The sequence below is a fragment of the Salmo salar genome, chromosome ssa03, assembly GCF_905237065.1.
Source record: "Salmo salar chromosome ssa03, Ssal_v3.1, whole genome shotgun sequence".
Classification (NCBI taxonomy): Eukaryota; Metazoa; Chordata; class Actinopteri; order Salmoniformes; family Salmonidae; genus Salmo; species Salmo salar.
The window spans coordinates 7,372,834-7,384,097 of NC_059444.1; the positions used below are offsets into that span (position 1 = coordinate 7,372,834).

The 11,264-nt window shown below is 41.0% G+C and overlaps 1 non-coding gene across 1 annotated transcript; it reads left to right on the forward strand.

The window, feature by feature from the left end:
- Positions 1–9,806: 9,806 nt before the first annotated feature.
- trnaa-ugc (transfer RNA alanine (anticodon UGC)) lies at positions 9,807–9,879 on the forward strand. Its single transcript has one exon. It is a non-coding gene; the product is annotated as a tRNA-Ala (tRNA).
- Positions 9,880–11,264: the final 1,385 nt, after the last annotated feature.

Sequence of the window (11,264 nt, forward strand, 5' to 3'; positions counted from 1 at the left end):
AGAATAGCTCAGATCGCCAATTTCTCAGCCTCTGAGTATTACATCACTTTGAATTAATAACAGACAAGTGTTCATAACACGTGGCTATGGATGACATTTAAGATATTTGTTCAAAACATACCAAAATGTATATTTTGAAACATCGAATTTGACTAAATGTGTGAAATGTTTAAAATAGGCTCATTTGGGGGAATTTAAACAAACCAGTTACAAAACGTTAATAAAATAAAAAGTGTTACTGTTTGACAGTCTTTTTGCCATTATTTCCAATTTGTGATAAAAAAAATGGACCGCTGTTGACACTTACGGGTTGAAATATGTTGCCGCTTTTAGGGTAAAGTTACACATCAGAACCTCACACCAAATGTTCAAAAGAGATATTTCACAGCACTCCGGTTGCGTGAATATAGCAACTATCACAGCAAACATGAGGAAGCAGTGGTGTAAAAGTACGCAATTTTTATACTCGAGTAAAGATACCTTTATAGAAATTAACTCAAGTGAAAGTCACCCAGTAAAATACTACAAGTATTTGGTTTAATATACATAAGTATCAAAAGTAAATGCAAAAATATACTTAAGTACCAAAAATAAAAGTATAAATTATTTCAAAGTCCTTACATTAAGAAAAACAGACAACAGGAGATATATATATATATATATATATATACTTAGCCAGGGGCACACTCCGACAGTTTACAAATGAAGCATTTGTGTTTAGTGAGTCCGCCGGATCAGAGGCTGTGGACATGACCAGGGATGTTCTCTGTTTAGTGAGTCTACCAGATCAGAGGCAGTGGACATGACCAGGGATGTTCTCTTGATAAGTGTGTGAATTGTTACATTTCCTGTCCTGCTAAGCCTTCAAAATAGAACGAGTACTTTTGGGTTCCAGGGAAAATATATAGAGTGAAAAAGTACATTGACATTTAGGAATAAAGTGAAGTAAAAGTTGTCAAACATAGTAAAGTACAGATAACCCCCCCAAAAAACAACTTAAGTAGTACTTTAAAGTACTTTTACACCACTGTGAGGAAGCTACAATAGTTGATTACACTAAGCAAAGCTACCAAGTAATTAGGCTAAAATAGGCAGCCTTCCACTTTATTGAACATACAGATTAAAACCTAAACAATGTTAAACATGTAGTGCTTTACCTGACTGGCCTCCATGTTGCCAACCAAGAAACAAACAATAAAATGTAACATATTGAATACCTTACCGTGATCATCAACAACCCCCCCCCACCATTTAAAAAAAAAAAAAAATTCACCCTTTAAAGGGAGAGGCATGGCAGCTAGGAGTCCAGCACCGACTACCTCTCCCTGACCTGGCTTGCACCCAGAGCGAGGGACCAGGGGAGGACGACTGCTCTCGCTCATTGAAGCAACAAAGTTTAACCGCAGAACTGTAGGAAACGGGATCTCCCATTACAGTAGATGGGGAAAGAGCAATCTTCAGGTCCCCCCCCCTCCAAAAAGATGCGTGTCCTGATTATTTTAAAAATAGAAAACGTTATCAGGATCATTTAGTAGCCAATAGCAGCCTGCTGTACACTCATCGGCCTTCAACTTGAGATACTCAATGGGAAAGGACTAGCCTGCAATTTCACTTCATGCCGTAGACTCAAACTTAAGACCCCATCTTAATCAACTTTCTTTTTTGGGGGGGGGGCTTTAAATGCACTATCGAGTCTTCACATAGGAATGAATGGTTTCACGTGATCAATGGCTTTGTCAATTCATATATAATCATTGGGAGGGGCACAGGTGTGCTCAAATCACCTCGTTAACCTGCAAGCAAGCAGGAAGACAAACATAGTCAATCATAGAGCACGTTCAACACTTAAAATAACTTCCTAGTAAAAGGGCAATCCTGTTACATCTTCCCCCTCTTTTTACGCAAATATGTCTTCATATTTAAAAACATCACTTTAGTACGATACATTCTTAGACGTTTCTCTGAGCCAGTCTTTAACGTTGGGTAGCTTCATTCTGTGCTGCATGTTGGATGGCTGCTTGGATCCCTTCGGCCACGAATCGTTACCTGACTCGAAAGCTAACCTGAGTTCTGTAACAGATCTTTATTCTGGTGCATAACTAAACTTAAGTACGTTAAGCAAGCTTCTGTGTAATGGCAAGATATTTTGTGAAACACTTTAGCCTTTCATTCTTATCCCCTTGTTCACTGAGAACTTGTGATGACATTTTAACTGCATTGTAATAAACATATATATATACATATATATATATATATATATATATATATACATATATATATTAGTTTACATTGGCTCTGCCCTATCCTAGCAACATGTGGTTGCTAGGATAGGGCAGAGCCAATGTAAACTAATATATGTATATATATATGTTTATTACAATGCAGTTAAAATGTCATCACAAGTTCTCAGTGAACAAGGGGGTAAGAATGAAAGGCTAAAGTTTTGGTTTTGTGAAGTGACAGGTAAAAACATGAAATTATTCAAATGCACCGGATTCGGTCTCTTTTGGTGGTTAATGCAATGCTCAAACATGTAGGAATCCTGTCAATGATAATGCCCAAAGGTGTTTCTATGTCACACCTTGCTTCTTACACGCCTATACTCTTGGAGTGAGACATCTAGCGACCCACCTTGGAAATCATGGCTAGCGGAGCACTCTAAACGAAAGGATTAACGTCCACAACTCTAATACGTCCTGGTGGTTTGCACAACAGGAAACCTTTCGATTCTACATGGATCTTTACCAAGTCCACACACCACATGTAACTGCTGCTAGTGACCGTGTCGGGAGACTTTGGATTGGTGTGTCCCGTATGTCTCCCTAACTGCAGCTATACCGAATTTAGATTCATCATAGCTATCTAACAACGTGGCCTTCCATATTTACCCTGGCTGATCATTGACCCCCATCTGCATTGCTAATTTTATCCCCGGTCTACCCCGCCTCTTGAGGGTTCTGTGTGATAAATCAGTGTACGTCTTAATTACAGCTGATGGGTCATGGAGCATAGCTTGGAATCCAAACTGAATATTGCTCCATTTTACTATCCCATCACTTACCAGGTTTCCATCCCACCATTTCACGCATAAAAGTCACGACTAGGCTGATGTAAACAGGAACACTTACTATAAAAAACATAAAAAAACATGTTTTCACATGTTTTACATGTGAAGTGTTCCAAAAACACGTTTTAAAGTAAAGATTCACCCATTTTGAATGTTATTATGTTAATTTTTTAAATATATATATATATTTTTTATATCTCCTGAGCGATGTTCTATCAAATCTCTGGGTCATTTCATATTGGGGTTCAAGGAGGCAGAACTCCAGCCAGTATTACGTAGTACCGTGATAAAGTCTCTCTCACTACACTGGAAGTTATTTGGAATACGACTTTTACATCGTTACAACGTCTATCATACACGTCAGACTTCAATAGCGGCCGATATCATAACCATCGATCATATTTTTTGCGATATTCCTACCTCGAGAAATATGTAATTTAACAGAGGGTCTAACATATTTATCCTACTTGTCTGCCTCTTCAGGCCAGGGTACATTGCATGGTGCCGTTGCGAAGGTCAGATTCCACTCTGTGAGGCACATCGGTTGAACATGGTGAGATTGTAGACTCCTAAACTGATAGTGTAGTTTGTGTAGGCGATTTTTACAGCTAACTAGCTACCTCACATGCTGATATTGGCTTTGGTATTATTGTGTTTAGCTACGCCAGCCAGCCCATATAGAGCATTGCATTGTGGGTTTTGTAGTCGACTTGAGCTGCAACAGATTTCCACAAACGATATTCACGTTGCTACCAACCTTATTATAACATTTGTTCACCAAAATATATTGTTCTTACATATTATGGTTACGTAACACAGTAAATTAGAGGAATGAGTGACTAAAGCCTCTCCTAACCCAGACTACGCTGGGCCAATTGTGCGCAGCCCTTTGGGACTCCCGATCACAGCCGGTCGATGCCCACAGTGAGGCATTTTCAACACACAAATGTTTCTTTAAAAGACTAGAAGAGCAGTAGTGAATTTCTCCTCAACCTTCAACCATGAAAGATTATCATGCCCGTTGTTGATGTTAGTTCTGTGTGTGCAGTTAAGGGCAAGGTGTGTTGCTCTGTTCTGAGCAAGCTGCAACTTTGCTGTAGTTGACCATATTACCAGACAGTAATCAAGATGGGACCAGAGCCTGAACAACTAGTACAGTTGATCGTTCTGTCAAAAACTCACAATATATATTTTTTTATAAGAGACATACCTCTTCCCATCTTCACAAGTCACAACAACTTTGTCAATATGACTTGACCATGATAACTGCTTGGAGTTCAGCTTCTTCAACTTGTTCAATCGTCACACCGTTTATGCACACCTCCAATTTCATAAATGACGACGGAACAATTTGTTCATTCGACATGATGAGATCTTTTTATGTCAGCAAAAATTAATTATGCGAGAAATAGCAGAGGAAAGGCCTTTATGCGCAAATATTGACATAACCATCATGTCTAATTACACTTGGGAGTCACAAGATGATATGGTGTGTGTGTGGTCCTCCCACTACGGCTCAGGAAATCATACAGTTTATTAGGCTACAGATTAAATAAATTATGATGAAATTCACAGGGTGATGAAAGGGGCACTGTGATGAGCTTTGATGCTCCTTTTGAGTAAATATCGAGAGTCTTATTCTGTTGACATGATGATCGATGCTTGACTGCCGTTTAACAAATTAAAATAATCTATCTCTTATCCATAGTCATCATGTAGGCTAGGGTACCCGCGCTGTATTTGCCAGCTGTTGGCTAGAGAGCAAATGCCAAGACCAGAGTGGGCACATTTGCTACTTAAACAGAACACTTTTGAAAATGCCAATGAAAACACTTTGAACTTTAGATTTTTATTCGGTACATGAAAACGTAAGCAGAAAAAGTATATTTTAATATGCACTGTCATCACGCACTGCTTATTATCTGCAACAAGTCAGTTTGGTTAAACACCCCTGTTGGTAAAAATGTGAATATTTTCTTCATGTGGATTTTAGAATATATTCGCATAAACCTTTCTGAGAACTAGGTTCCGTCCGACCTTTTTATGAGAGTAAAGTACATGTCGGGTAAAAAGAATGTCACGACAGGCCTGATGGAAACAGCAAATTGGTCTAAACTTTTCAAATGCCGACAAAAGAAAAGAAACTACACAAGGTGGATTTTTTTTGGTCAGTGAAATAGATTAGCGACAATTGCTATGGAAACACTTTTATGCACAAATATTGACATAATAACCATCATGTGGAAGTAAACTTGTAGACGCGTGATGCTATGTTGTGTGGTCCTCCCACTGCGACTTGGTAAAGCATGCAGTTTATTAGGCTACCGATTGTTTTGTTTTGTACGCTTTGTACAAAATAATAAAACGCAGAACCACAGGATGTTTCTTAACATAACTCTTTATTAACTAGTTACAACTACATGTTAGCCTATTTCCAACCACGATCAACTGCCCATGACCTAACCGTCTGGGTGGTCTTAACCAATCACCGCACAGTATGATACGGCGGTAAAATGCATCCAATTATAATTCAGTATGTATTCACATATGAATATTACACCGATGAAATAAATTATGATGAACTTCATAGGTTGGTGAAAGTGCACAGTGATGAGCTTGACGCTAGTTTCCAATAACTATCAAGTGTCTTCATTTGTATGGTGGTGACATGATGATTGATGCTTGGCTGCCAATTGACCAGATACAAATGATCCTGCTCTTATTCATAGCCCACATCATGTAGAGTACCCTCCGCAGTGTATTTGTGAGATGTTGGCTAGAGTACACATGTCATGACCAGAGTGGGCACATTTGCTGTTTATCACAGACTTTTTTTGGCCAAAACCCATCAAAGGGAGACAAAAATAGGACAGATATTTTATTTCTTTGTGTAAATGAAAAACTATACAACTAAGTGATTTTTATGTATACTGTCATGAAGTGCGCAACAAATCAGTTTGATGGAAGCTCACATCTGGAGGGAAAATGTGCATATTTTTTTTTATCTGAGGTAAATTGGATGGAAACTGATTCAGTCTGGGACCTAGTACTACTACTACTACTGATTCAGTCTGGGACCTACTACTACTACTACTACTAGTACTACTACTGATTCAGTCTGGGACCTACTACTACTACTACTACTACTACTACTGATTCAGTCTGGGACCTACTACTACTACTACTACTACTACTACTACTGATTCAGTCTGGGACCTACTACTACTACTACTACTACTACTACTACTACTACTACTGATTCAGTCTGGGACCTACTACTACTACTACTACTACTGATTCAGTCTGGGACCTGCTACTACTACTACTACTACTACTACTACTACTGATTCAGTCTGGGACCTGCTACTACTACTACTACTACTACTACTACTGATTCAGTCTGGGACCTACTACTACTACTACTACTACTGATTCAGTCTGGGTCCTACTACTACTACTACTACTACTACTACTACTACTACTACTACTACTACTGATTCAGTCTGGGACCTACTACTACTACAACTACTGATTCAGTCTGGGTCCTACTACTACTACTACTACTACTACTACTACTGATTCAGTCTGGGTCCTACTACTACTACTACTGCTACTGATTCAGTCTGGGACCTACTCTAATAGAAGTACACTTGTTTCTGTCTAGAAACTAGCCGTTCCAATCAGTGGCCTTTTATGAACTTGGAGTGGACCTAGCTTGAAATATTTCAGAATCACCTTGATTCGCTAAGTACATTTACACATACCCAGAATGTTACTTGGTGACGTAGTGCTGCTAGCAATAGACAAAATAGCGACAGAAACAAACAGGAATTTACTAAGTTTACATAGCTACATTATATACAAAATAAATACGTGAACATAGAACGATAGATTATGAGCAAATTAACAGTGAGGAATGTATGATTTAGAGTATAAATAGGTAAGAATGCTTTGTGACTAAATAAATAAATAGGTAAGGATGCTTCGTGACGAAAGATGCTTCGTGATAAACGATGATGTGGCATTTAATGGATTAATAAATATCCAAGCTTTTGGTTTGTTAGTGAAAAAGATTAGGATGAAGATCACTTTATTCATCCAATTGTAGAAAAGGTCCAACAAAAATGTGAATTCTGCTTAAAGATGCACTATGCAGAAATCTTCCGCCATTTCCTTGTTGCTAAAATTCGAATAGTCCACTGAATTTCAGTTTATGTGGCAAAAAAAAGCAAGTATAGTGTAAAGAAAAATTGTACCATCTAAACCACTATGAAATATATTTTCCATATCCGAAAATATTGTATTTTCAGCTGTTTGAAGCTGGTGTAAAAAACCGAATGTAAAAGATGCAAAAATGGATCATAGAAATGGCGCACAAACAATAGACTTACCACTTGCTGTCAATGGGAATGACAGATCTATAACACATTTCTATCGGGTTGCCCAAACAAATTACATATTGCAGTTTTAAAGCCTGTCGCACACTTTCCAGTCTAAACATCGCCCCCCCGGTTCGTGCATATATTATATTATATTATATTATGATCATTATTTTGCAGTTTCTGTTAGTTTTGTTCTTTGGAAGTTTTTTTTGGAGGGGGGGGGGGGGGGGGCTGTAAGGGAACGCACATTTTTTTCTTGAGGTCGAAGTTCGATAGCCTAAGTCAACGCCCCTTCGTCAGTGATTGGTCAACAGTAGGGGCAGGAACTATGGACATGATTTTTCAATTAAGTTGTTTGTCATTCAACGAGAGAGACGGTTCTGCAAGGACACAAGCTTCTTCTTAATTCAACCTGAACTATGTCAGAAATCATTCCTCTGCAACAGCAGCAGCTGTCTGCAGTGCAATAGTAGCTTTCATACACATTTTTGCACTTGAGAAATCCATCTATTCAAATTTTTTACAAAAACAATTACAAATGAAAAGCTGAAATGTCTTTAAATTCTTTGTTATGGCAAGCCTAAATAAGTTCAGGAGTACAAATGTACCCTGTTGCGAAAAAATATAAAGATAATGTGCATACACATGTATAACTGTTGAATGTACTGTTACAACTGTTTAACTTGTTAAACAGTGAGAACTCAGAGGATTTTCGTTTTTTCCTTTTTTTCTGTTGACATGCTGATGGCTTGCGGCAAAGTTGTCGCCAGGTTTGGAGTTGCTTGAGCTTCTGTTGCAGCACCTTCATCCTCTTGTAATGCTCTGTGTGTAGCTGGTGCAGAGGAGTCAGGCGCAGGACAGCAGAGATGAGTAATAAAAGTAACTTTACTCAAAAATCGCCAAATACATGTAGATATACCAAGCCCACACAAACGGACAGAAACACATAAAACAAACACGCACAAAAACCATGGGGAAAACAGAGGGTTAAATAATGAACAAGTAACTGGGAAATTGAAACCAGGTGTGTAAAACAAAGACAAAACAAATGGAAAATGAAAAGTGGATCGGCGATGGCTAGAAGGCCGGTGACATCGACCGCCGAACGCCGCCCGAACAAGGAGAGGGACCGACTTCGGCGGAAGTCATGACACCTCTATGCTGCTATCTTCTTCCTCGAACGGCCGTTCGGCGAGGATCCTTGCCGTCCTCAACAGCATGGCCCTTGAAAGCTAACCAATAGCTAAGGCATGTTGTACACGTTTCTTTGTCTGCTGTAACTATAAACGGCATGATGAACATGTTGTAGCCTACAAAATGATGTTATAACTATAATAAATGACATGATTAACATGTTTTTACATTGGGAGTTACATGCAGCTATCTAAGCAGCATATATTGAGATTACATCACTGCTAACTTTACGTAGCAAAGCATAAAAGAAACTGGATCCCCTAAATACTGGTCTTGACGAGAAGAAAAAAAAACTGTCACGAGAGGATCTCTTCTGCACTGTTTCAACCAATCCAGTAAATGTGGGGGAGGAGTTAAGATGGAGTGTCGCCGATGTTGCCTTGTTAATGTCGAAAAGCGGAAGTCATGTCACAGGCTCTCCTTCCATTTCCCCTGAAAACCAGAACATCTGTTTGTTGGGGACTCTGCAGAGGCTATAACATATCGAACAAAAGCAGGAAGGGCAGACGGGCAGTCTAAGCAGGAAGGGGAGACGGACAGTCTAAGCAGGAAGGGCAGACGGACAGTCTAAGCAGGAAGGGCAGACGGGCAGTCTAAGCAGGAAGGGGAGACGGGCAGTCTAAGCAGGAAGGGCAGACGGGCAGTCTAAGCAGGAAGGGCAGAGGGGCAGTCTAAGCAGGAAGGGCAGACGGGCAGTCTACGCAGGAAGGGCAGAGGGGCAGTCTAAGCAGGAAGGGGAGAGGGGCATTCTAAGCAGGAAGGGCAGAGGGGCAGTCTAAGCAGGAAGGGCAGAGGGGCAGTCTAAGCAGGAAGGGCAGAGGGGCAGTCTAAGCAGGAAGGGCAGAGGGGCAGTCTAAGCAGGAAGGGCAGAGGGGCAGTCTACGCAGGAAGGGCAGAGGGGCAGTCTAAGCAGGAAGGGCAGAGGGGCAGTCTAAGCAGGAAGGGCAGAGGGGCAGTCTAAGCAGGAAGGGCAGAGGGGCAGTCTAAGCAGGAAGGGCAGACGGGCAGTCTAAGCAGGAAGGGGAGAGGGGCAGTCTAAGCAGGAAGGGCAGACGGGCAGTCTACGCAGGAAGGGCAGAGGGGCAGTCTAAGCCGGAAGGGGAGACGGGCAGTCTAAGCAGGAAGGGCAGAGGGGCAGTCTAAGCAGGAAGGGGAGACGGGCAGTCTGTGTGGCTCAGTTGGTAGAGCATGGTGTTTGCAACGCCAGGGTTGTGGGTTCGATTCCCACGGCGGACCAGTGCGAAAGAAAATACATGTATGAAATGTATGCAGTCGCTCTGGATAAGAGTGTCTGCTAAATGACTAAAATGTAAATATAAGCAGGAAGGGCAGTCTAAGCAGTAGTTTTCTTTTTAACTGCTTTTATCATCATTATTATTATATGTGTTTTTACATCAATTGATGGGGAGCTAAAACCAACAGAGAGTTTCACAAATCGGTGTAGGAATGTTGCTGTCTGGGTGGTGGGGTGTTTTTGGGGGTGTTGTTTCTGGAAATAAAAAGGTAAAAACCTGTGCCGGCACCCTTTACTTGTTTGCTGGAGAACCTGCGGGATGGTGAAGGTAACTGGAGTGGCTTCCAACACAATCTCCTCATCTTCCTCCTCACTTTCCTTGTTTTCTCCATCTTCCTCCTGTAGACCCTCATCCTCCTCCTCACTGTCCTCCACTTCCTCACTTTCCTCCTAGCTCTCCTCTCCCTCCTGCCTTTCCACTTCCTCCTCCAGGGCCCTCTTCATTAGCTGCCTGTTGGTCCAGGCTTGTGCTAGGATTTTGCAGTGTGAAACAAATCACCTCCTTAAATCTCCTTCTCCTCCTCCTCCATGGCAAATCCTCTGGTCATTTTAGAGTTAATGGCACAGGGATGATAAAACCACTCGGCGGTGACCACATTGTGGCCTTAGAAACTTTTTCATCTCGCTTGCGAGTGGCCAGCCTGAAAATGAATTTAGAAAAAGGCACATAAGAACTCAAGTTGACATGAATTCTGAAGTGAATTAAATGAATGTGATGATAAAATTACATTTGTGGTTGAAGGTGGGACAGTTCCCGGGGAGGTGGCAGGACTATGATCAGGCCTCCTTGAAGAGCGGAAGGAGCTTCGCTTCTACTCGAGCCAAATTGTGGAAGAAGAGTTACCCACAGCGGGCCAGCAGCCTCGCCATCCAGCTCTACTCCTCTGGAATCAATAGGACTTTTCCCAACGAGTGGGACTTTTCCAAACCCTTGGGTCTTATGGGATCCAACCTATAAATGAGAAGAAAGACAAGAGAGTTCTAAGTTAGTTGTTGTCTGTATAGCAATAGGCTACTGGGGAGTGAGAGACCATGAATTACTCACATTAATCAAGCGGCGACCTCCACCATCAACCTCTGCTTTCATCACGTCTCTTACGAGGAATGAATGACTGGAATCAAGACAAGTGCCCGAAAGGCATCAGAGTGTGTGCTGCTGGCAGTGGCCTCGAGCTCATTAGAAAACATAAGAAAACAAAGCAAGAGCATAAAGATTTTGATTTATACTTGCTTGCAAAAATTATAACCTATGAGAAGGCATTTACAGAGAAGGAGGGGGTTCTTGACAGTTTTGAAAGTTCAAATTGCCTTCCTCGAGCGAGAAAGA